The sequence below is a fragment of the Pseudopipra pipra genome, chromosome 4 (assembly GCF_036250125.1).
Source record: "Pseudopipra pipra isolate bDixPip1 chromosome 4, bDixPip1.hap1, whole genome shotgun sequence".
NCBI classification, from domain to species: Eukaryota; Metazoa; Chordata; class Aves; order Passeriformes; family Pipridae; genus Pseudopipra; species Pseudopipra pipra.
The window spans coordinates 55631753-55654965 of record NC_087552.1 but is presented as its reverse complement, the minus strand read 5'-3'; the positions used below and the strand labels follow the sequence as shown (position 1 = coordinate 55654965).

Below are 23213 nucleotides of genomic sequence, written 5' to 3'. Positions count from 1 at the left end.
GTTCCAGAGAATACTGAAGTCAGAACAAAAGATGAACTGGAATCAGATGGAAAAGAATGAGGGTGAATAATAGGGAAAGCTGGAGCAGTGGGAGGGAAGCTGATTTCTCCTTCTTAGAGTAGTGTCAATATGTGAGGTTAACTTTGCCATCTCATGCAACTTCATCATAAAAATGGAGTAAGAATCTGAATTGAACTCATAGAGGAAATCCAAGGAAGAAATTTCTTGTCATAAATTTTCTGTTCATCCTTCTAAATAACGTCAAGTGAACTGGAGGACACGCAGAAACACACAATCTCTGATGATGCAAGGGGCCCACCCAGACACAAAGAAATTTCCATCTTCTTTTGCCAAAGAACTGTTGAGCTCATAACCTCAGCCTTCAGGATTGTGATCATCAAGGACTACAGCCATGAGCGCTATCAGTACAAATCAGTCGGGGCAATTGTTTAGGAGGTGACTTGAGAATTGGCTGTTTTGTATGTGTAGTGGTAGGGATTGTTAAAGTATGAGAACTAGCCATTAGCACAAGCAGTGAATGAATTGAGCAATGTTATGTTTTAAAGTTTGAAGTTGGCTTGATTCATCACTCTTCCAAACACTGAGCAGCCTCTGATTCCCAGACACACACGTAAACACGTATGTTCTGTTGCAACTCACTTTTCATCCCCTGATTTCAGTGCGTAGTGAATGAGAATAATGTATAAAAATTAGAAAGGTTTTCAATATTACTTCAAAATATTCAAAAGGTTCTACTGCTTTGGAAGGTACGTAGGCCAATTTAAATGATGATTTCAGAATATTCAAAAGGTTAGCTGTTCTACTGCTTTAGAAGGTACACAGGCCAATTTAAATGGCGATGACAGTGTCTAGCGACAATCAAAGCACAGAATCTCCCTTCATAGAGTCACGAGGGAGTCAGACAGTTCTACATCATTCTTTCTGAAACTATGACCCCATCTTGGTGCACAAAACCTGTTAAAGTCTGTTAATCAGAGTTTTGACTGAGAAGAAAAAACTGCAAGAACTGGAAACTACAAAAAGACTGAAAACTACAAGAGACTTTCTTGCTCACACCAAAAGCTACAAATGCTGCTTTTGCAGCTGTTGCAGATTCTACATTCCTGGGAGCCATGAAATGATCTCAATCCTCAAAGATGGACCTCCTGTCAGTAATTATAGAGCAAAGTACTACAAGTGCTTAGACAAGTCTGTTAATTTAATTTTGAAAAATGTTTTAACTAGACCTGCTGTATCAGTTTCATCTTTAGTTCCATTGACTGTGCTGTAAGAAGTATTTTTTCCCCATCCCAGAGGTATCACAAAGAAAATCTAAACAATTTTACAAAGTATTGTTAAGTTGTTGCAGGGAGAAAAGAAGCAGGGAGAAATTGGTGGAGAAAATGTGAGAAACTGAAAAAAAACCCAAAAACCAACATGGAACTGTGAACTGAATGGAGTGGAAGAGAAATACAACAGCAAGTAATTTTTAATTCCATTCACATAATTGCATTTTTTAAAGGAAATAAGACAAAAAAAGTATTTGGAAACAGAAAGACACTGCTTTTGAGTCTAAAGCCCCATTTAATTATCAGTAAAAAATTGAAATGAAAATTCACTAGTTAAGACTAACTTTCATAAGCTACATTGTAAATTTCCATAAGTTTTGGAAGTAAGCTTAGACTTTTTATAAATCCCTATTACCTCCACACAGAAAAAAAGAGTATTTGGTTTAGAATCAATTGTTTAACTGGACTTATTAGACATAGCATATATTTTCTGAAGTTCCCTTCATTCAGTGAACACAGGAAAAAACAGTCCAACTTTTTGGGTCATTGTAGAAGACAATGTAATGAACATGATGATGAAGTACAGAATTAATTTAAAAATCAAGCTATAATAAAAACTGTTCCTTTGACTCTGCAAGAGACACACTTTGCTGTTGAAATGTTACATTTGTTGCTATGATTATTAAAAAATATGGAAAAATTTAAAATGCAGACAATAATCTAATAGCACAGTACTTTTTGATATGCTTATTTTTCTCTAAATGTAACTTTAAAATATGGTTGCTTATTTCCCATTCAATTTTAGAAACAGTGTGGGCAGAAATAGGTACTGGAAGAAATGAATACTCATAATCAGCTTTAACACTTAAGGCCATATTTGTTGATATGGGAGGTCAGCTTCCTGTTTAGGTGTCACAGAAAACTCCTCTGGAAATCTGGCTGTAAATTTATTACTCTAATTCAAACCACAAATGTGTTATTGTGAATTTCCAGCAAAACAGTGATGTGAAAACTGTGTTATTTGAAATAACATTGTACTGGATGTGGCAGGGTTGAAGCTAACTTTCCTCATAGAAGCCTGAATGGTGCTAAGGAGGAGAGATGTCCTGTGTCCAAAGCAGTGATGATAACACAGCATGTTTTCAATACTACTGAGTGGTGCTTACACAGCATCAAGGCCCTTTCTGCCTGTCATACCCCAGCAAGGAAGCTAGGATCACACAAGAAGTTGGGAGAGACAGAGCTGGGACAGCTGGCCTCAACTGGCCAAAGAGATTCCATCTATATCATCTCATGGAATACTGTATTCTCTAAGGACAGTTACACTGTTAAACAACTTGTTCTCTGTCTCGTTTATAACATACCGTACAAAAATAAGATAGCATGATATAAATGTTTGAGGAAAGAAGCATGTGTCTATGTCCAGAAAGATTCTTCTCTTTCTCTGAGTTTGGCTCATAAAGAGGAAAATACCACTTCATTCATTTAAAGAAGTCAAATAATACCCCCCCCACCCCAAAACCAGTGAGGAAGAATAATACAAAAATCATGGTGCACTGTACTAGTGACAAATCCCAAATCCTATAGTATAAGGTATAGGGTATAAAGAAAAAACAAACAAACAAACAAACAAACAAACAAACAAAAAAAAACCCCAACCAACCAAAAAAAAAAACAACACAAACAAACAAACAAAAATACCAAAACAACAAACAACCCACCTTATATACATTGCAAACAAACTCTTTTTTTTACCCAGAATTTCTGCCTGTTTTCTTTAAGACAAGGGAAAATTAATTGTATTAGTTAAATAGATGACAAAATTTCATTACTATAAATAAGGATATGTCAACTAAAACAAAAAGTAAGATTATTACAGCAATTTGTATCAGATCACTGTATTCTGTCAGGCTGTTAAGTCTGAAAAATCATGATGACTTCATTTCATATAGGCATCGTCTTGAGTGATTACTTTAAAAATATAGTGACTTCAGTGGTGAAAGCAGATGTAGATTTAGTGTTGCAATACCTAACATTTAAAAGCCCTACCCAGTGAAATGCTTCTTAATTATTCAATGTGGCAATAAAGTTAATGAATTACAGTTACTTGAGGAATGAACTGTCTTTGTTAAGAGACAAAAACTATATTCTATAGTTTTCAGTTGCAAATAAAAGGAAAGATGAATTGGGTATTTATCATAGAACTTTTCTCAAACAAATATGCCCATATTCATGCTACAAAAAAACCCCAAAACCCAAGAAACAAACAAACAAACAAAAAACAACAACCAAAAAAAAACAACAAAAAAAAGTCTGAAGTGCCAGGAGAGCAAGCTTTCATCTTGGAAAGAACTGGAATTAAGAAGGACATTCCAGAGTTTGATAGGTAAGGGACTGAAGTTCTTCTAAGTCTGAGAATGTTTTAGCAGATATGAGGTCAGGTCACTGGGAAGTCAATAGTTTTTTCCAGAAATCAAATTGAGAAGGACTGCTTACATCAGTAATTTAAGTATATGGCTATTGATCACCAAATATATTATAAATGGTTCGAACTCATCTCTCCTTTATTCAGACTTTGTTATGGTCTGAAACTGGCATTTGTGGACAGGTAGCTTGAAAATCCAGCAGAATATGTGTCTCATATGCATGGCATCACCAGTAGTAGATATACTGGCACCAAAAGAATCTTGCTGAAGGAAATATAATCATATCAATACTTTAGGTGTACCAGGAGCTGCAGATCAGTGTAGTTTAAATTGTTAGAAAGTTAAGTTAACTGGATTTAATGCCTTAAATCCAGTTAAATCTAGTGAGGGGCCAGTCACAAGTCCAGATCTCTGATTCCCCAGGGATTAGGATCAGTTCTATTTAATATCTTCATTGGTGATCTGGATGAGATGATTGAGTGCACCCTTACTCAGCTTGCAGACAACACCAAGTTGGGTGGGAATGTTGATCTGCTGGAACGTAGGAAAGTTCTTCAGAGGGATCCGGATAGGCTGAATTGATGGGCTGTGGTCAAGAGTAAGAGGCTCTACATGGCAAATTACCAGGTCCTGCACCTGGGTCACACAGGCACTTCAGGCTTGGGGCAGGGTGCCTAGAAAACTGCCTGTCAGAAAGAACACGAGCCAGCAGTGTGTCCAGGTGGCCAAGGCCAGTGGCATCCTCGACTATATCAGAAATAGTGCAGCCATCAGGACTAGGGAAGCAATTTTCCCTTTGTATTTGACACTGGTGAGTCCACACCTCAAATCCTGTGTTCAGTTTTGGACCCCTCACTGCCAGAAAGTATTGAGGCTGGAGCAAGTCTAGAGAAAGAAAAAGGAGCTGGTGAAGAGTCTGGAGCAGAGGCCTTATAAGGAGCAGATGAAGGAGCTGGGGTTGTCTAACCTGGAGACAACAGAGTCTCAGGTGGCCTTGTTACTCTCTATAACTACGTGAAAGGAGGTTGGCGCTAGGTGGAGAGTGATCTCAGTAAATGGCTAATAGAAACTTTTACAACTCCTTTATCAACTGTTTCAAAGGTTGAACAAGTAACTATTTATTAAATACTTTTTAACATGTAAAAAAACCCCAGTCTGAGCTCAAATAGCATAAACCTGCATAAACCTGCAACTGTGTATATACCACTGTAATCATAATAAATTAAAAGTGTTATTTGCTCAGGATGGATGAAGAAATGATGAATGAAAAAGTCTGTTCTCATTGATCTGATATTATCTTTCCCCCCTCAAGTTCCCTGTCTTAAGTCATGTAAATCATTTATTAATGGTATTAAAAGGTGAAATTTCTTTGACCATTTGCTTTAATCCACTGAGACAAAAATGAACTTGATTTTTTTAATTTTGATTTTCATGTCTGATTATGTGCAAAATTATTATAGACTATAAGGATCTTGACTCCCTGTCTAATCATGTAGGTGTTCAACTCACCATAGTCAGAGTGTTCACTGACATCCTCAAAATAACCTATCAGATAATCCTCAAATATCTCATAAATGCATGATTTTCTGTCTGCGATACCGGCTAAGCATGGATGTTTCACATGCTTTTTCAACAAAGGTAAATGTAGTATAGTGCACTAGGGAGGAATTCCCATGTACCAGTACAGGTTGGGGGTTGACCTACTAGAGAACAGGTCTGTAGAGAAGGACCTGGGAGTCTTGGTGAATGACAAGTTGACCATGAGCCAGCAGTGTGCCTTTGTGGCCAGGAGGGCCGATGATATCCCTGTGTGCACCAGGAAGAGTGTGGCCAGGAGATCTATAGAGGTGATCCTCCCCCTCTACTCTGCCCGAGTGAGTCCCCATCTGGAGTATTGTGTTCAATTCTGGTCTCCACAGTTCTGGAGAGAGTCCAGCGAGGGGCCACAAAGACAATCAGGGGTCTGGAGAATCTCTTATGAAGAGAGACTGTGGGAGCTGGGTCTGTTTAGTTTAGAGAAAAGAAGAGTGAGAGGGGACCTCATCAATGCATATAAATATCTTAAAGTTTTGTGTCAAAGGGTGCCAAGTTCTTTCAATGGCACCCAGTGACAGGACAAGGTGTAATGGCCATAAACTCAAACTGAAGAAGTTCCATCTCAACATGAGGAAGAACTTCTTTACATTGAGGGTGGCAGAGCACTGGAACAGGCTGTCCAGGGAGTTTGTGGAGTCTGTCTCTCTGGAGACATTCAAAACCCACCTTGATATGTTCCTCTTTCATCTGATCTAGACGATTCTGCCTTGGCAGGGGTGTTGGACTAGATCATCTCCAGACGTCCCTTCCAACCCTAACTATTCTGTGATTCTGTGATTCAGTTTCAGTGTAGCTGAACTAAATATCTGAGCTGTAATTAAAGCCTTAGAATTCTTTGGTGGTGGTCTCAAGTACATTGAGGCATTCAGCATGTAATGCTGCTGTACACATCTCATCCACTTAGCACAATTGCAACTTAATAAAACAACATTTTATCCATGGCACATATCTTGCAGAAGACTTAATCTTAACCCTGTGTGCAATTCTACTTCCTGATCAATATGGATTTAGAAGACTTTATGGCCTTCAACATCATGGGGAAAAAAATCATGGGGAATAGAGTAAATCCTTGTTCTGGTTTGCTGTTGGAATACATAAAGCATATCATTTTGCTGTGAAACTTAGCGCATCACCTAGATGCTTTCAAAATACTCCTTCCCATAGTAGAATCTATCTATAAATACACTTCTTAAAAAGAATGACCATCTAATTTAACACAAATATTCTCTTTGGTGCGGATAATGGGGAGTATCTACATTTCTTTTAAGAAATTCAGAGAACCTACTCTTCTCTGAAACATAAAAGAAACTGAAGAAATCTATTGTCCTCATAAATTAGGTCACATAATGTACTAATTATTTTCACCAGAAATTTCCTAATACGGAAACACGGAGAACCTTAAAGTTGTCTCATATTATGCCCATATCAGTCAGACACTCCATCACAATGTGATCATTGTCTGACTTAAGATAGAAATTCTGCAAAATCAGACATATGCTTGAATATTGATGCACTTAGTGGAATTGAGCAGGATTTAACTGTTAATCATTTTACAACTGCATTTATTAGACCTATCATAAATTGAAGAATCTCTGTGATTAAAAAAAAAAGATAACAAAATATATGCATTGAATACATATTACAGAGCACACACCTTTCAGAGATGACCCCAAGAACAGTGTTTCATGCCTGTCAAGGAAAATAGTTTCACAGAAGAACACGATGCCATATGATGACACTATCCAGGCAAAATACAAGAAAAATGTGAACACTAAATATGCAAAAGATCTTTTTCCTATAAAAGCTAATATTTATCTATAGAGGATTGGTTAGAAATGAGAGGACATATGAACATGGCTAAGGCTATGGATGAGCTGCTAAAGTATAAGACCAGTCTGACTAGGCCCATGAGAAAGTCTGAGATAGCAGGGCCATGAGAAAGCAGCAGCGTCCTTGGGTATTCTAAATTGAGCTGAAGAACAGGAGCTAGGCATTACCAAAACAGAGACACTTAACGAGCCACCTGTGTAAACAATGAAAGACAGTTGATATCACCACCTAACTGAGCACCAATAATGAGCCTAATTTCTGTAATATTCATGAACCTATTATAGAGTGTATATTAAGCTGTTGTCAATCTACAATAAACGAAGTTCCTGGATTCTCACATTGAGGTGTCTAGAGCTTTCCGTCGCGACATTTATCTTTTATATCTTAATATATGAAGGTTTCATTTTCAACTGTAAATCAGCTGAAAGTCAAGCAACTAAGATTGCTAACCTGTTTGCTTGTTTAATTTTCAATAGTTACTATAAATTAATTCCATATCCCTATTGAATTCAACTATCAAGTGAATCCGGATACAGTGTTCACCAAATATCTTTCTCTGGTTTTTTAAATGTAGCTTTAAAGCATTAAAGATGCAAAATTCCAAACTCTAGTGGCAGTTCTGAAACAAGAACAGGTAATTCCTATAAACAGTTTCTATTTTTTTCGTAATCAGTTTTCCTCTTAAGAAATATTCTTCTGCTAACATGAAAAAAAGCCCTGGGAACATGATCCACTTTAGTACAGATCTTTGGTTTTGTTATTCTGATTCCTTCTTTTATTAGTATTTTTCTCTTACTCTTCTCTGTACCATCACAGAATCATCAGTGTTGGAAGAGACCTTCGAGATTATCTAGACCAACTGTCAACCCAGCAGCACCATAATCACCTTTAAACCATATTCCCAAGTGCCACATCCAGATACCTCTTGAACACTTCCAGAGATGGTGCCTCCACCACCTCTCTGGGCAACTTATTCCAACGCCTAACTGTGCTTCCAGTGAATTTTTTTTCCTAATACCTAATCTGAACATCCCCTGATTATGGTAAATTTCATCTGTATTCCTTTTTTGGTCTTTTAATTCTTGGAAAGAACCAGGTTATGAAAATACGACAGAGCAATGCTACATATTGGTTTAATTCTGTTCTTTTTATTTATTAGAAACATAACAATATGGATGTTGTTGCTATTGGCCTTACCTAAATTTGGATTCTACTTAGATTTCAGGGGTTTTTTATAGCATAGGGTGATTTAAAAAATGAATAGGAAAGGTATTTCTTTTTTGAAATATTAGATCTATGCACTATATATAATGGGCTTAGGTTTTCTTATAACATTTATGTTCAACCTATATGCAGTGACATTCCATATTGAAGATTAATCTACAATGTACGTCACATAAAGTCTGCAGATGAATCGGCTTCCAAATATTACTTTTACTCAAAGCATTTTTGTAGTGGGTTTCTGTGGCTAGATTTTTTTTGGGGGGGGGCTACAGGGGTGGCTTTTGTTAAAAGCTACTAGAAGGTTCCCCTGTTTGGTGGAGTCAATGTCAGCTGGCTCCAGGATGGGCTTCCTGCCAAGAGAGCTCCAGGCCAAGGCTGAGCCAACCAAGAGCAACAGTGACATCTCCATGATAACATATTTAAGAACAGAAGGTTGTTGCACAGATGAAAATTCAAGCCAGGAAAAGTGGAGTGAGAACATGTGAACAACAATGTAGACACCAAGGTCAGTGCAGAAGGAGGGGCAGGAGGTGCTCCAGGTGCTGGAGCTGAGGCCCTGCAGCCCGTGGTGCAGACCATGGTGGAGCAGCTGTGCCCCTGCAGCCCATGGAGGACCATCGGGGTGCAGAGACCCACCTGCAGCCCATGGAGGAGCCCTTGCTGGAGCAAGTGGATATCTGAAGGAGGCTGTGACCCTGTGGGAGGCCCATGATGGAGCAGGGTCTTGCTTGGAACCTGCAGTCCATGGAGAGGGAAGCCCACACTGGACTAGGTTTTTCCCTGGTGGGACTTGTGGCCCCTGGGGGGGGACCCATGTTGGTACAGCTCATTCATGAAGGATGCACCTCATGGAGGAGTGACCCACAGGACAGCAGCTGGGGAAGAACTGTTGCCCATGGGATGATCTCATGCTGGGGAGATCCATGAAGGACTGTCTCCCGTGGCAGGGACCCCACCGGAGCAGGGGAAGGACTCTCTCTGAGCAGAAACAACAACTGACCGTAACCCCCATTCCCCGTCCCCCTGCACCACTGGGGGGGGGGGAGGTAGAACAAATAGGGAAGGAAGGAGAGGTGGGAGGAAGGTATTTTAAAGATTATTTTATTTCTCACTCTTTTTCTCTGACCCCGTTAATAATAAATTCAATTAATATCTCCACAGTGAGTCTGTTTTGCCCATGATGGTGATCAGTAAGTGACCTCTCCCAGCTCTTAACTCATGAATCTTTCACTGTTTTTTTCTCTCCTCTGTCCAGTTGCAGGAGGGAGGGAGAGAGTGGCTTTAGTGAATAGCTGGCATCCAGGGCCAACCCATTACAATTTTTTAATCAATTTAAAGTAAAGAAGAAGAACTGTCCTTTCTATCTTCTCTGGAGCTGAACATTGACTATGCTTTAGAAATGGTATGAAAAAACAGAGCTCTCATGTCTGTCTCTGATAGTGATTAACATTATTGGTTTCTGGACACACTGTCTCCTATGACATTAAGTATTTCTATAACTTATTTCACTCTAAATTTGCAGTCTGTGAATGTGTTAGTGCCATTTCCTTATAATGGTAAAAGCAACTAAAATTCACAGCCCAAAATCAGAAGAGAAAGTTTAAATTAATAGGAACCTTTTAAAAATTTTATAATGTAACAAAATAAAATATATCAGTTATTTTGTCAAAAATAAAACAGATTCAAATTGTCTCTGAATACTTCTAAATTATTAAAAAGAAAATTCAGTGCCTAAAATACTAGGTAATATACAAATTGTTTGCTGCCATGGAAACAGACAAGTTTAGAGATGCTTGAATTTCTGTGTGCAATTTTACTATATCCTTCTTGTACAGATTTAGTGCATTTTATTTTATCTATTAGATCTTTTCTATAAAAATAGTTCCTTTCTGAGGGCTATTCTGTATTAGTGACCTGTTATAAGAATGAATGGTATGGAAATGTCAGATGCTTTAATTCCTTTTATATTGGTTACTACTAAAAACTGTATATTTTAAAATCTAGTGATCTTGTATAAAAAACTGAAGTACTTTAGATTGGTGAGCTAAGAGACATTCAACTGATAATATCAATAATAACTTGAGCACATTCAAACTGCCATTGACTCTTTTTTAAATGGTTTAGCAAAAAGAGACCTTTTGATAGGTTTTTCATTTTGATTTTTAAACAGTAACTTGTAAAGCTTCGTTTTTCATTTATATCATTAAATGAACCACCACTTCTTAGAGACACGTCAGCATTGCAGAAGTTTTGGCAAGCTGAGTGTATAATACTCATTTGATACCTATTGTCTGTTAAAGTAAATCACCTCATCATCAAGCAATTGCTCATTATCCACAGACTGATGCTCAGCCCATCTCTGAGCAGTGGTCAGTGGCTCCCAGCAGGTTATATATGGAGCATGATGTTCCATGGTATGGAAAATTCCTTCGGTCAGTTTGGGTGAGCTGTCCTGGCCATGCTCCCTCTCAGCTTCTTGTGCATCTACTCACTACCAGAACATGAGACACTAAGTCCTTGATTTAGAGTAAGCCCTACTTAGCAAGAATTAAAACATCAGTGTATTGTCAACATTATTCTCATACCAAATCTAAAATACAGCACTGTATTAGCTACTAAGAAGAGCATTAGCTCTCTGCCATCTGAAAACAGGACTATCAGAAATACTCTTCTTATGAATTTGTGGTTTTTATTTTTAAAAATTATTGCTGCCTTTGCATTTGTAGGCAATGCAAGGACTGTCTATTATTGTGCAACCATCATATTATTGATGTGCAATATGTACTTCACTGTCCAGAATATTGTAAGGACCAAAATTATGAATGGGTGGAGGAAAGCAGATATAAATGAGAAGACGTCCTGCCCTGGGAATAATTAGAATAATAAGCAAGATTTGCTATATTTATCCTACTGTTTAGATTAGGTTTTAAGTGTATTTTACCCTAAGGAGATAAAACCAAAGTTTAGCATTGTAGGTACCACCTTAGAAATCCTAATTCTTTTCTTTTTAGTGCTATGACTTTTATATGTAGTAATGTGTCTTCAAAAGGAAAATGAAACTAGCATAAGAAATAATAGGAAGGAAAAAATCGAGTGCCCCTCCTCCTCACTATATTGAGGTGGTCTAGGTGTTTACTTTAAGCTTTGGAGGTACAGGACCAAAGAATAATTTATCCCATTTCTTTGGCTATTACACTATTTCATAAAGCATATATGAGTCTATCCTCCCTTCTCCTATTAGTTTTAAAATCAGTAAGATGAATTCAGATGGGAATATGCATGTGAGACAGAAATCTTCAATATAAATCCAAAATGAAAAAGTCTTGGAAAGGAAATCTATAATTCAGAAATAGAAGCTTCAGACACAGAAGCTTCAGACACACCCTTTTCATTATATACATCATTCATTGCTTGATAGATTCGTGTTTTGAATTATACATATTTCGTTTCAGTAGGTTTATAGGTGCTTCATCACTAAAAGCAGGTGTGAACATGGTGGTGCTTGGCTAACAGCTGAACTCATTGATCTTAGAGGTCTTCTCCAACCTTTATGACTCTATGTTTCTATAAAATCTGGTTAATTGTCTGATTGTCATCTTTACAGATTAAACTGAGATGAAATAAACATAAATACTGTAAAAAGATAAAATTATGAATATTTTTAATCTAGAGTTATATAGGTGTCTATTTTGAAAAAAAATCAGTTATATTCACATCTAACAATGAAATGCTGTATTACAGAAATGATAAAATCTGCACTAAAATGTCAGATATTTATCAAAAGAATTGACCTTGTAAGTTAAAAATATAGATATTTAACCACAAAATTGTAAAGCTTTTCCCCTCCTTAATGAGCAAATAACTGCACATATGTTTGATGTAGAAAAAGAAAAAAAAAAAACCCAAATGTCAACCACATAGACATAAGTGCATATTATAATTACAAGCACTCAGAAGTATGCTTAATAGGGAATTAGATAACCAACTTATTTTAAAAATCATTGAAGAGTTTTGACCAAAAAAAGTCCATAATTATTAATATAATAAATTTTAAATATTGACAAATAAGTCCCTAAGACAAAACACATAAATTTCGAGCTTCAAGGCTCTAAGCATTATAGATCTAATATTGAATATAAGAGAAGACTTCAAATACTTCTGAGTGAAAAAGAACTTAAAAGTTGATGTTTGTAATCAAAGTGATGGATGAAATACCGTTAAGAAGTGATATTGAAAATGGAAATTACTTAACACAGAGTACAAGAAATGTCAGTGAATACATTATCTTCTTTAAAAGAGATATATTTTAGTATTAATAAATTGTGCTTTAGAACAAATTCTCTATGAGACTGTAGAAACATGAAATCACAGAAAAACTTGGGTTGGAAGGGACCTTAAAGATCATCTACTTCCCCTGTCCTGGGCAGGGGTGCCACCCATGAGATCAAGTTGCTCAGAGCCTCATCAACCTGGACTTGAACACTCCCAGCCTTCTTGGTCCATAGGTTGTTTCTTAACAGCCATAACAAAAAAGTAGCCCATGCAACAAGAGAAATCTCTTTTATTTCAGTTTTAATATTCAATGATCTAAAGAAGTTACCATTACCTTCAGATAGCTGTAGTCCTTGAAATTGCCTTTAGTTTTAGAGAGTGGTTTACAGTATGTCTATGTTACAGTTTCAGTCTGGAGTAGGAGAGTGTTTTTAATGCTAACCATCCCCATATACCATGCTTTGATTCACTTTATAGGACAGTCTCAGAGCACAACTGGATTAGTTTCAAGTGAAACTAATCTGAAGATGCACACCAAAAGTACACCCAATGACCTCCAGACACTAATGCCATTCAGCTCATGAAAGCAGACTGAAGACAACCTGAAGTAATTCCACATGAAACGTGATAATGGGGGATGTTATGGACAACTGCTTTGATTTACAAGTCCATTCCGACTGTTCTGCCTTTCTTGCTAAAGTAGACATAATCTACAAGATTCCCCACTTCAGCTTTCATGTTACAATACAATCAGTGAAAAATACTTATGCTTTTCTCTAGAGAGCACACAAGTTCTCTCTTATTCCCACTACTTTTGAGCACAGAGGTTTAAGTAGCAGGTGACTTGTACTGTGCCTCTAAGAGAGAGTAGTGAATAGCTACAAAATATGAATACTACTATGCCAGTAGTCAGGTAGCATCCAGGTAAAACGCTAATAAGTAATAGGTGTACTTTATACAACAACCATTTAACTAGACAGCGAAACTGAGTGGAAAATTTCCATTACAGAAAGCAGAAGAAAAACACCAAATGGATTTTAGTCCTGTTAAACACCACCAATGTTTTCTACCATTATGATCTGAAAAATAAGAAAATACTCTGTATAGAGCTTGAAGTCTAAATACCTGGAAGAATGACAAACGCAAAGAAGAATGTTTAAGTAAACTATATTTATTTATGAAAGACTCAAACAGGAAATTTAGCACTTACAGGCTAGCCATTTTAGTGGATGTTTATGCCCAGCCTGAAAAATGGAATCCAAACCTCTGAGTTAAGAACTGCATGTTGAAGGATTAGGCCTTTCTGAAAGCTGTCAGAATTTTACAAAATAATAATAAAACATTTAAAATAACTGGTGAAAAATACTACCTTAGATGCTTTTGAACATCTACGTTTCTGCAAGGGCTCAAGATTTACTAGACCACAAAGAGGACTCTGTTGGTAGTGTGAACACAGAGCCTAGTAGTTATTTTATTCATATGCAATGGAAAATTATGATCAGAACTATTTTTAAAATGTGAACAAAAATCTGTGGTGTCATCAAATAGCATACAGAAGCGGCCAAAAACACTTATTCGGGACAAAGAGTCATCAGTAAGTTTTGTTGCACAAAGGATAAGACCGTCAAAAGTAAAGATCTCTTGAGATGTTCGATGTTTTGGAGAGAATGAGTGTACAATGGACATGAAGAATTGTAACCCTTTTTTATATATAACAAAAATATCCATATATTTGTATAAAAAAAAAAATCACTATTTGAATGATGAATGTTTCTGCACACTAGAGACAGCACTCTTAATATAATGATAGATGTGACATTCACCCCTTACTTAAATAAAATTACCAATTTACCCCAACCTAAATAAAATTTATAGTCAGTTGAAATATATGTGGTATTAGAGGAGGAATTGCATTTTCTCTAAATGTAATATAACATACATGAATTTAAAAATAATGGAAGCTTACAATTTATTTTCAGTACATTGTCCTCTTTTCTTCTCCTCTGCATTCCAGAGGGAAATGCAGTTATGGATTCTTTGTCCTTTCTCATCAAGCTTCTTCCCTTGATAATTCAAGTTCAGCTTCCATATCTCTGTTTATGCATCTTTTCAGACTTCTTGTTTTTTGTTCAAAACAAAATTTTGCTTCATTTTCTGGATTTCTACCTTTCAGTTTTTTGCCTATATAGCTAAAACAGCTCTAAAGGTCTGGAATGCCTTCATTGAGGCATGACATGGGCTTTATTTGCCTGTAGTTTTGAAAAATGTATCCTATGGTCAAAGTAAGAATGATATTCCACATGTAGTAGAAGCTGAACTAGACTGGCAGTGCCTCCCTAATCCCCAGACCTTTTCCTTGTGTTGATTCTAGTGGTAACAAGGAGAGAGAGCTGGGTCGCCAATTTTATGTTTTCTTTCAGGATAGACTTCACACAGATCAACAAGCTGTTTCAACTCACCATATAAGTAGTTGGTAGTTTCCTCACAATCAGGGTTGAACCATCTGTCTCAGTTGCAGGACGGTCTCAGTTTTGTTCACACGGGTCATGACATTCTGTCCTGTGCTGACTTGACAGAAGAATTGAATTCAGGAACCTTGGTGCTGCAAGTGTTAGATTGAAACAGTTAGTTTCACTGTTATCTCTGCAGATATAACTGGTGTTTCCTTCCATGCAGCACACACTAAATTCTTAAAGAACTCAGGGATATTTAGAGAATCCTCAAATGTCATAAAATCCCGCTTTATGCCATTTCATGTTTTCTTTGCAAACTGCACGTTGACCACAGCCTGTAGGAGAGGCTATGTACTTAGGAGCACACTCTTTTAAGGAAGAAAAAAATAATAAGAACATAACTTGAAAGGTATTTTGACATATATTTAGCTATATAGAGAGTGAACACAAAAAATATTTTGTTATGAACATATAAGTTAATACAATAATTTAGTACAAATCATGTAACGCAAACAAAAATATATATGCTGAAAGAACTTCAGGTCCAGATCAACGGGATTTAATTTTTCTTTTCTATGTAACTTAAATATTTTCAAAACTGAGCTTAGTATGAAAATATTTCATGAATTTCCCTGAGTACAACTGATAATTTCAAGACTAAATTTCTCTTTAAATTATGATCCAAGCCGTAGCAATACACAGTACTTTCAGTTTTTGGCTCAAATAAAAGAAAGCTTTAAAAGTTTAAATGCTGATTTAAACACCTAAAGCATGACGTCATGGCTGGGCTTTGCGAACGAAGATTTGGGAAGGCTCTATCCACATTTGTTACAGGCGCGCTGGTGGTTTATGAGGCCAAAACGAGACAGGTATATCCGATTGCAAAAGGCAAGACAGACTCCTTAGATGGTATATTCTGCAAGACAAGGTTCTTTCTGCGTTGCCTTTTCTCCTCGAGAGTGATCCTGCGTGCGTTCTCAAAGGAGACAGCTGCATTATAGATGGCATGTCTCCAGGCCTCCCGATTGGAGGCCAGAGTAGACCAGTTATGGTGATCAATATGGCCAAGGCTGAGATATTGTTTCAGGGAGTCCTTGTATCTTTTCTTTGGGGCTCCTCTCATGCAGCAGCCAATGGCAAGTTCACCATAAAGCAAGATCTTAGGAAGGCGGTGGTCCTTCATCCTGGAGACGTGCCCTGCCCATCACAGCTGTGTTCTCATCAACATGGCCTCTATACTTGTGACTGCTGCTTGCTCTAGAACAGATGTATTGGTCACAAAATCTGACCAGTGGATGTTTAGGATTGTACAGAGGCAGCATTCTAGGAGACGCAGGTGGTGGTGGTAGATGACCTGTGAACCTAAAGCATGAATATCCACAATAATTATACCTGCATTTTGTGAGACTGATGAACAATACTTTTCAGGTTTAAATATATTAGGAATGCTACTATTTAAATAACAGATTATGCAAAGCATAGTTTATAGTTGTGGTAGTTTGGCCTAGGCCTTCCTTGATGACCAGTTTGTAACCAAGGAAGGGTCCAGATTTACCCAGTATTCCCTACGATTTTTACGTAAGCCGGACTATAAGAAGAAAGGAGGAAAGGCCTTCGCTCTCTTTCCTTCCAGTGGCTTGGAGGTGCAGGTTCCCTGCTGTTGAGTCTGCCGTGTTGGGAAGCGAGGCCTGGTTAGGCCTTTGCCAACCTTGGGAGACAGAGGTTGCCGGCGATCGTTCCAGAGCGACTCTCGGTTGTCCCAAGGAGAGTAGTGAGCTATTTCTTTGCTAACTCTTGTTAGCAAAGTTAGTTGTTAGATATTGGGTTACTAATCAGGATATATATATATTTTATTTTTGGTTTTGTTCCTTTTCCTTTCCCCCTTCCCTTTCCCTTGTGAAACTGTATATATTTCAATAGTATATAACTGTAAAAAGTGTAAATATATTTATATATATTTATATATATCACTTTAGCTGTCTCTCTCGTCTCGAGTTTTCTTAGTTGTTTTCCTCCCTCTTCTCCATGAGATTTGGGAGGGGACGACTTCTTGTGGTAAGGTTTGGAGACTTGGCAGGGAGCCAGCTTCAAACCATATCACTCTTATCAAGAGTTTATTATGTATACTAATACATACATAAAAATACATTCTTATAGCATTTTAGTTTATTAATAACATAGTAGTTAATATGTAGGATACACAATCACACTCAACTGTCTATACTGGGTATTTATACAAGTTTCAACAATGTATGGCTGCTAGTTAGCAACTCTAAACATGTAGAAAGAACAGCAAAAGAGGTACTGAAGTCAGCTCAGAGTTCATCAGAAAATAGTTTGATTATCTGTTATTACACACTTGCTTTATTTTTTTCTTTTTTTTAACCATAAGTGTTAAAAATTACTTTTTTCTTTGTTGGTTTTATGTTTGTGATGGTTTCAAGTTATCAAAATAAAATTAATTTAGAGCTCAGAGTAGTGGTATCGGTCAACAATTAGCATCATGTAGTTTTCTGGGAACCGATTTTAATAACGTGTAAGTATATACCTAAACTCTTCTTCAGCTAGACTTAATTATATTGCTAAATGTAAAAATATACCACAAATTTTATTGAAGAAAGATGAATTCTGACTCAGGGGTTTGGACACAGGACAAATTTATTAGAGTATAAAATTAGAAAGGTGCTTTCAGTCAAAACTTAAAATACAAGCAACTTGAACTAGTGTATCTGCACTTGCTGAAGTTTAAAAAATGAAGATTAAAGATCAGCTCACATACATATATTTCCTCTCTATCTAGATATCAAAATTGTTCATGTTTCTAATGAAAAAAAAATGGAGTTTATCTCTTTTTTTAAACACATAAGAAATTGTTTCAGATAGAAGAAGTAATATTTTTTAACCAGGAGTGTCCTAGTTAGGACAGTTGAGACCAGTTCATCATGGTATGGGTGTAACCCAAAACTGTGTATTCTATAGCCTTCCATGCCATTTCCCAGAAACTGTTAGCAGTAGAGGCCTGTAGGTGTTCCTGTCCTCATAGCCTTTTATGGAATTCCCTGCTCTGAGGGAAGGACTGAGCATGCCTGCCTGAACTGGAGAACATATAAACTTGGAGTTTTGGAACCTTTTTACCACTCGTGGGATGCAGAGGAAGACTGCAGCTCACCACTCTCAACCAGACTGAGACCACCACCCTCAACTGGACTGCAATCACCACTTTTGACCAGACTACAACAGCTCTCCCACCAGCAGGTTTTTCTCCCCTCTCCCTTTACTTTGGACTCGGGGGGGGGGGGGGGGGGGGGGCAAGAAACACCACTTTGTTCATGCCCCAGGGTGCTGGGTTATACATTTGGGTTTTGTGGGTTAAAACCAAATTGCTTGTCTGTACAATCGTACTTATTGTATTATTTTATTAAATTGTTATTCTGACTTATAATCTCTCTTTTAAGTTGAGTTCATTTCCCCTGCTTGTTAACTTTTAAACCAGCACAAGAGGTATCTTCCATTTAGTTTTTTTCTCCTCCCCCTCTCTGCCTCTTTTTTTGTTGTGTTTTTTTTTTTTTTTTAAGGATTATTTTTCTATTTTTGCTGTCATTTCTGTCTCTGTTATACTCATAAGTACATATTCTGCATAAACTAATAGTATGGATAGCATATGCATAGGTATTTCTCTTTCTTGAAGAAAACCCTGTCAACCACATCTGATACCTTGTAGAACTAGGGTGATTATGTTTTTTATTATAATTTTGCATTAATATCTAACCTGAATTCCAGAATATAGTATTTCTTCTGTTACTGATTGCTGTGTTCTAGCAGCACTTTCAACATGCTCTGTATTTATGATACATGATACAAATCTCACCACCAGCCTCTTAAGGAAGGATATTGTCCTGGACAATCTTTCAGAGGTTTTTTTAAAATGTAAATATCACTAGTCTTTTCTGACAATTCAGTTGTTTGTAAGCAAATGAGTGCTGTAAGAACTTCTGACTTTCTTCTATGGATTTTTTTATAAGTTTGGCCAAGTTTTGTGAAAAATAGAATGATTTTCTAGGTTATTGAAGAATAAAAAGTGGAAAGTGGTGTACAGAGAAGTATTATTTCGATGAAATCTCCTTACAGATGCTTCTGATTCATAAACCTTCTGGCCTAGGAGCTATTTCTTTCAACGAATAAAGCAAATGTAATAGAAACACATATAATCAAATGATTAGTAAAACAGTCAAAAAACCCCACCCAACCCTCTATTTATTTAGCAATGCATAATGCTATTTATAGACAAATGCAAATATTCTAGGATTAATCCACCGCACTGCCCCACAAACAATGTGAGAAATTGCTAAATGGAAAGAAAAATATGAAACACGCAAAAATTAAAGGAAGCATTGTGGTGATTATGCAAATGCAAACATCATTAACCAGCATAATTATAGAAATGTGTTATTTTTGGTGGTGCAGAAATGTTTCACAGTTTGTTCCCAAAACCTCAGGAATTGTTTCTTGCATAATTGATTTGTTCTAAAACACTAAACATAACTTTCATACTACTTGACCTTATGACCCACTGATTACTTGAGCTATGGAGAACTAAGGTTTTCCAGAGATGTAATGAATTTATTAAACTTTGATTTTGGATCATTAGATCCCAAAATAAGGTGTCTACCAAAAAAACCAACCAAACAAAAAAGGTTTAGTAATTGTCTCTTCCTCTTGCAATTAAATATTGGGCCACAAAAGTTCATTTCTTTGTTACATGATTTTATACAAGGAAGCCAAAAGATTTCACATACAAATTGAGAGGTTAGAATTCTTTTTCTGTCATGGAACCAACAGTTTTTGGGTCAACCTCTTTAGAGAGAATCAGAGAATGTAATGAAACAGACAGTTCTGAAAAAAGTAAATAACACCCCTGTACTGAGACCACAGGAAAATCACTTTGTAGGAGAAGAAAAGAAGATAGCCTTACTGCTTCAAATGGGGGAAAATGCAACAATATATGAAATTACATCAAATACTACAATTATTGTTAAAAGAAACCAATAATTCATCAAAAATATTCAAACTTGTTAAAAAATTGCTTAAAATCATTCATACGCAAGTAGAAAATGACACAACTTCACTCATCTCTTCATTGTTATACAAGTAAAGTTGAATTTTCAAGAGAATGCCATATTTTCTTCAGATCAGAGGCTGCAATGTCACTGTCTTACATTAATTCTAGCTCATAGTGTGTTACAAAGGTGGTCTTCTCAACTAACTCTGACTTGCACATGATGCACTGAATACGTAAGAATACAAATTTAGAACATTGCCTTCAGATAATGCAGGGGTATCTAACAAGGATATTTTCCAGTCCTGTGTCATACAGTCCTTCTTTTAGGGTTTTTAATATTTTTAATCTCTCTGAAAACAACATTATTTAGAGAATTAGCACTTTTATCTATATATGCAGAATAACCTTTTAAAAGTCTTACTGTTTTTAAACTGACCTGAGGTTCAGTTTGAGATGTCTCCACATTCCATATCATACTGACTAGAGAAATATTTTTACTTTCTCTCCAAATTTACCTATGTGCTCATGTTGAATGTCTATATATTTTTTAACTTTACTATCTTTATTTCAGATTTTATTTTTTTTGTTGTCTGATTTTGAGACAGTAAAATAGCCGCCAAGTTTATCACAAGATCTCCTTTCGCAAGAACGAAATATAACATTTTAAATTTCTTGCTGTCATCAATCATCTTCTCATTTCTTTTTCCTGTAATTTTACATCAAAACTTTTATAAATATATGAAGAATTCTTCCTAAAAAGTAAAAAAGAGGACAGAGGATGGCAAAGAAGAAATATTTTACAGGCATGACTGAACAACTGAAGAGCTTTGTAAGTATAAATTTTCATATCACTAAATACTGAATTTGATGGTGTACATTCTTTCCAGAAACACTTAATTGAGGCAAATGGGACAAAGAGCAAACTACCAGAAAGCAATCAACTTTCTTAATATCTCACAGGAAATACTGAGTGACAGCTAAACTGCCTTTTATATTTTTTATCCTTGGGCTGTTCTGTTGCTTCTCTCTCTTATTACCCACCTACGTCCCATTTCATTTTCCTATTTCTCTGGCATCTGTCTTGCTGTGACTTGACTTTAAAAATGTGTACTAAGTACTTAAACTGCATATAATGTGTTTAGGATTAGCAGTTGCTGAAGTTTGATCCATTATAGTGGCTTAGCTTTGCAGTTGTGAAAGACAGCTGTGACCCCTTGGCAATTACATGGTTAATCCTATGTCATATTCTTTATATCATTCATATGTTTAATTAATTTGCAAATTATATTGTGTCATTTTGTTACTTTATACAGGAAGTCTAAGACATCTATATAGATGTCAAAATTTAGCAAAACTGAAATTTTGAAAAAATGTAAAGGAAAAAGCTGCTGTTTTGCCTGCCCTCAAATGCTTCTTAATTATCTGAACCAATCAATGAATAGGCTGCAGCAAACCCATCAGTGTACTACTTTGCAGCAAATTCTTGGTGTTGATTCAGTGAAAATTACAAGGTTACAGAAGAAGGCAGAACCAGAAATTATTTTGTTAGGAAGCTAAGTTGCTCCTTGCTGGCATGTGTATAACACAGGCATCTCACTGAAACCAGGTGCAATATTCCAAGATGCTTTCAGAGAGTAAGAAATTCTGCTTGATGCAATGGCAAAGAAAATATTATGAACCATTCATACAAATGTGAAATCATTTTGACTATAAGAATGGAGGCATCTGCCAAAAATCTAAGAGGCAGGTGAATTTCCTAGCATTTATATTCACAAGATTCCATGTAGTGCCTCAGGAACTTTGGGGTTTTTTGCAGACCTCTATGTGCTACTTTTTATACACAATTCAGTCTGAAGCTGTAATCATACAATCCTCCTCTTCATCAAATTCTTACTGTGTTGCCTCTGTTACTGGACAAGAATTAGGTTATACTCGCTTCCAAGAATATTCTGGATAAAATAACATGCATGGTTTTCTCAGTCATTTGCCATTGTACAAAAGTAAATTCTGGTCAGAAAACAGACATGTATGCGTGCATACATTTAACAGATAAAGATACACCTACATACAATTCTAGATAGACTTTTACAAACTAAAGGCCTCTTTGTGTGTGTTACCAACCAACTGTGCTTGCACAAACCATATTTTTATGATTGCTTCTAAACATATGATTTTATTTATTAATAAAAAATTTACTATCTCTTTCATGCTCTTAAAAATCTCTTTCTACAATCCCTATAGGAATCAATATTTCCATTGTAAATATTTCTTGTGAAATTTAGTTATTTGAGCAGGGAAAATTTTGGATTTTCTTCATGTTTCAAAACCACTTGAATAAAATAAGCACTACCTCAGCTATGTAGGATAAAACCCTTAAAACAAACTGAAATAATTCAGGACTATTCAATGATGTTTCCTCAGTACTGAGAGGAAAAACTATTTAAAAATTGAAAAATTATAACAGATATTATTCATTGTATTGAGCACTGATAACGAAGTTTATCAAAATATACTAAGTTGCTTTGCTTCACTTTCTAAAAGTTTTCCTCTGATTTGAATTTTTTTCTCCTGTTTTTCTACTTCCTTCCAAACTGGCTTTTGATTTACTTGATTTTTTTCTGCTCTTCAGACTTGCTAAAGTGCTTTTGTCAACAGTTCAGTGGTTGAGTGAAGCAAAGTGTTAGTTAATAGTGTGAAAGCTTGGTGTGCTGTCAGAAAAGGGCAGGCCATTAACTTGTGAAATTTTGCTTTCAATGTTCCAGGGCCCTAGTGCTGGCAGAACAAATCTCACTGATGATTTGCCATTAAAGTTACAAATGGCATATGAATTTATGACACTTAGTAATTAAGCACCACACTTCTGCCTAGAGCAGTTAAGATGGCAGACTATGAAAGGTGGTTTATAACACACACACATTAAAAAGAATTCCAAAAAGCAACAACAACAACAACAACAACAAAAACCAACAAAAGCAAACAAAAAACAACACAGTAAAAAAAAGAAAAGAAAAAACACAGCCACATTTAAGAACAGCTCATTTTCACCAGGAGCAGTAACCATCTC

General features: G+C 36.3%; 1 long non-coding RNA gene across 1 annotated transcript in view; it reads right to left on the bottom strand.

Moving 5' to 3' along the window:
- Nucleotides 1-15239, bottom strand: part of LOC135413877 (uncharacterized) — a 30255-nt gene extending 15016 nt beyond the window's left edge. Inside the window, exon 1 of the long non-coding RNA XR_010430460.1 lies at nucleotides 15097-15239. This is a non-coding gene — a long non-coding RNA (uncharacterized LOC135413877). The remainder of the gene's footprint in view (nucleotides 1-15096) is intronic.
- Nucleotides 15240-23213: the final 7974 nt, after the last annotated feature.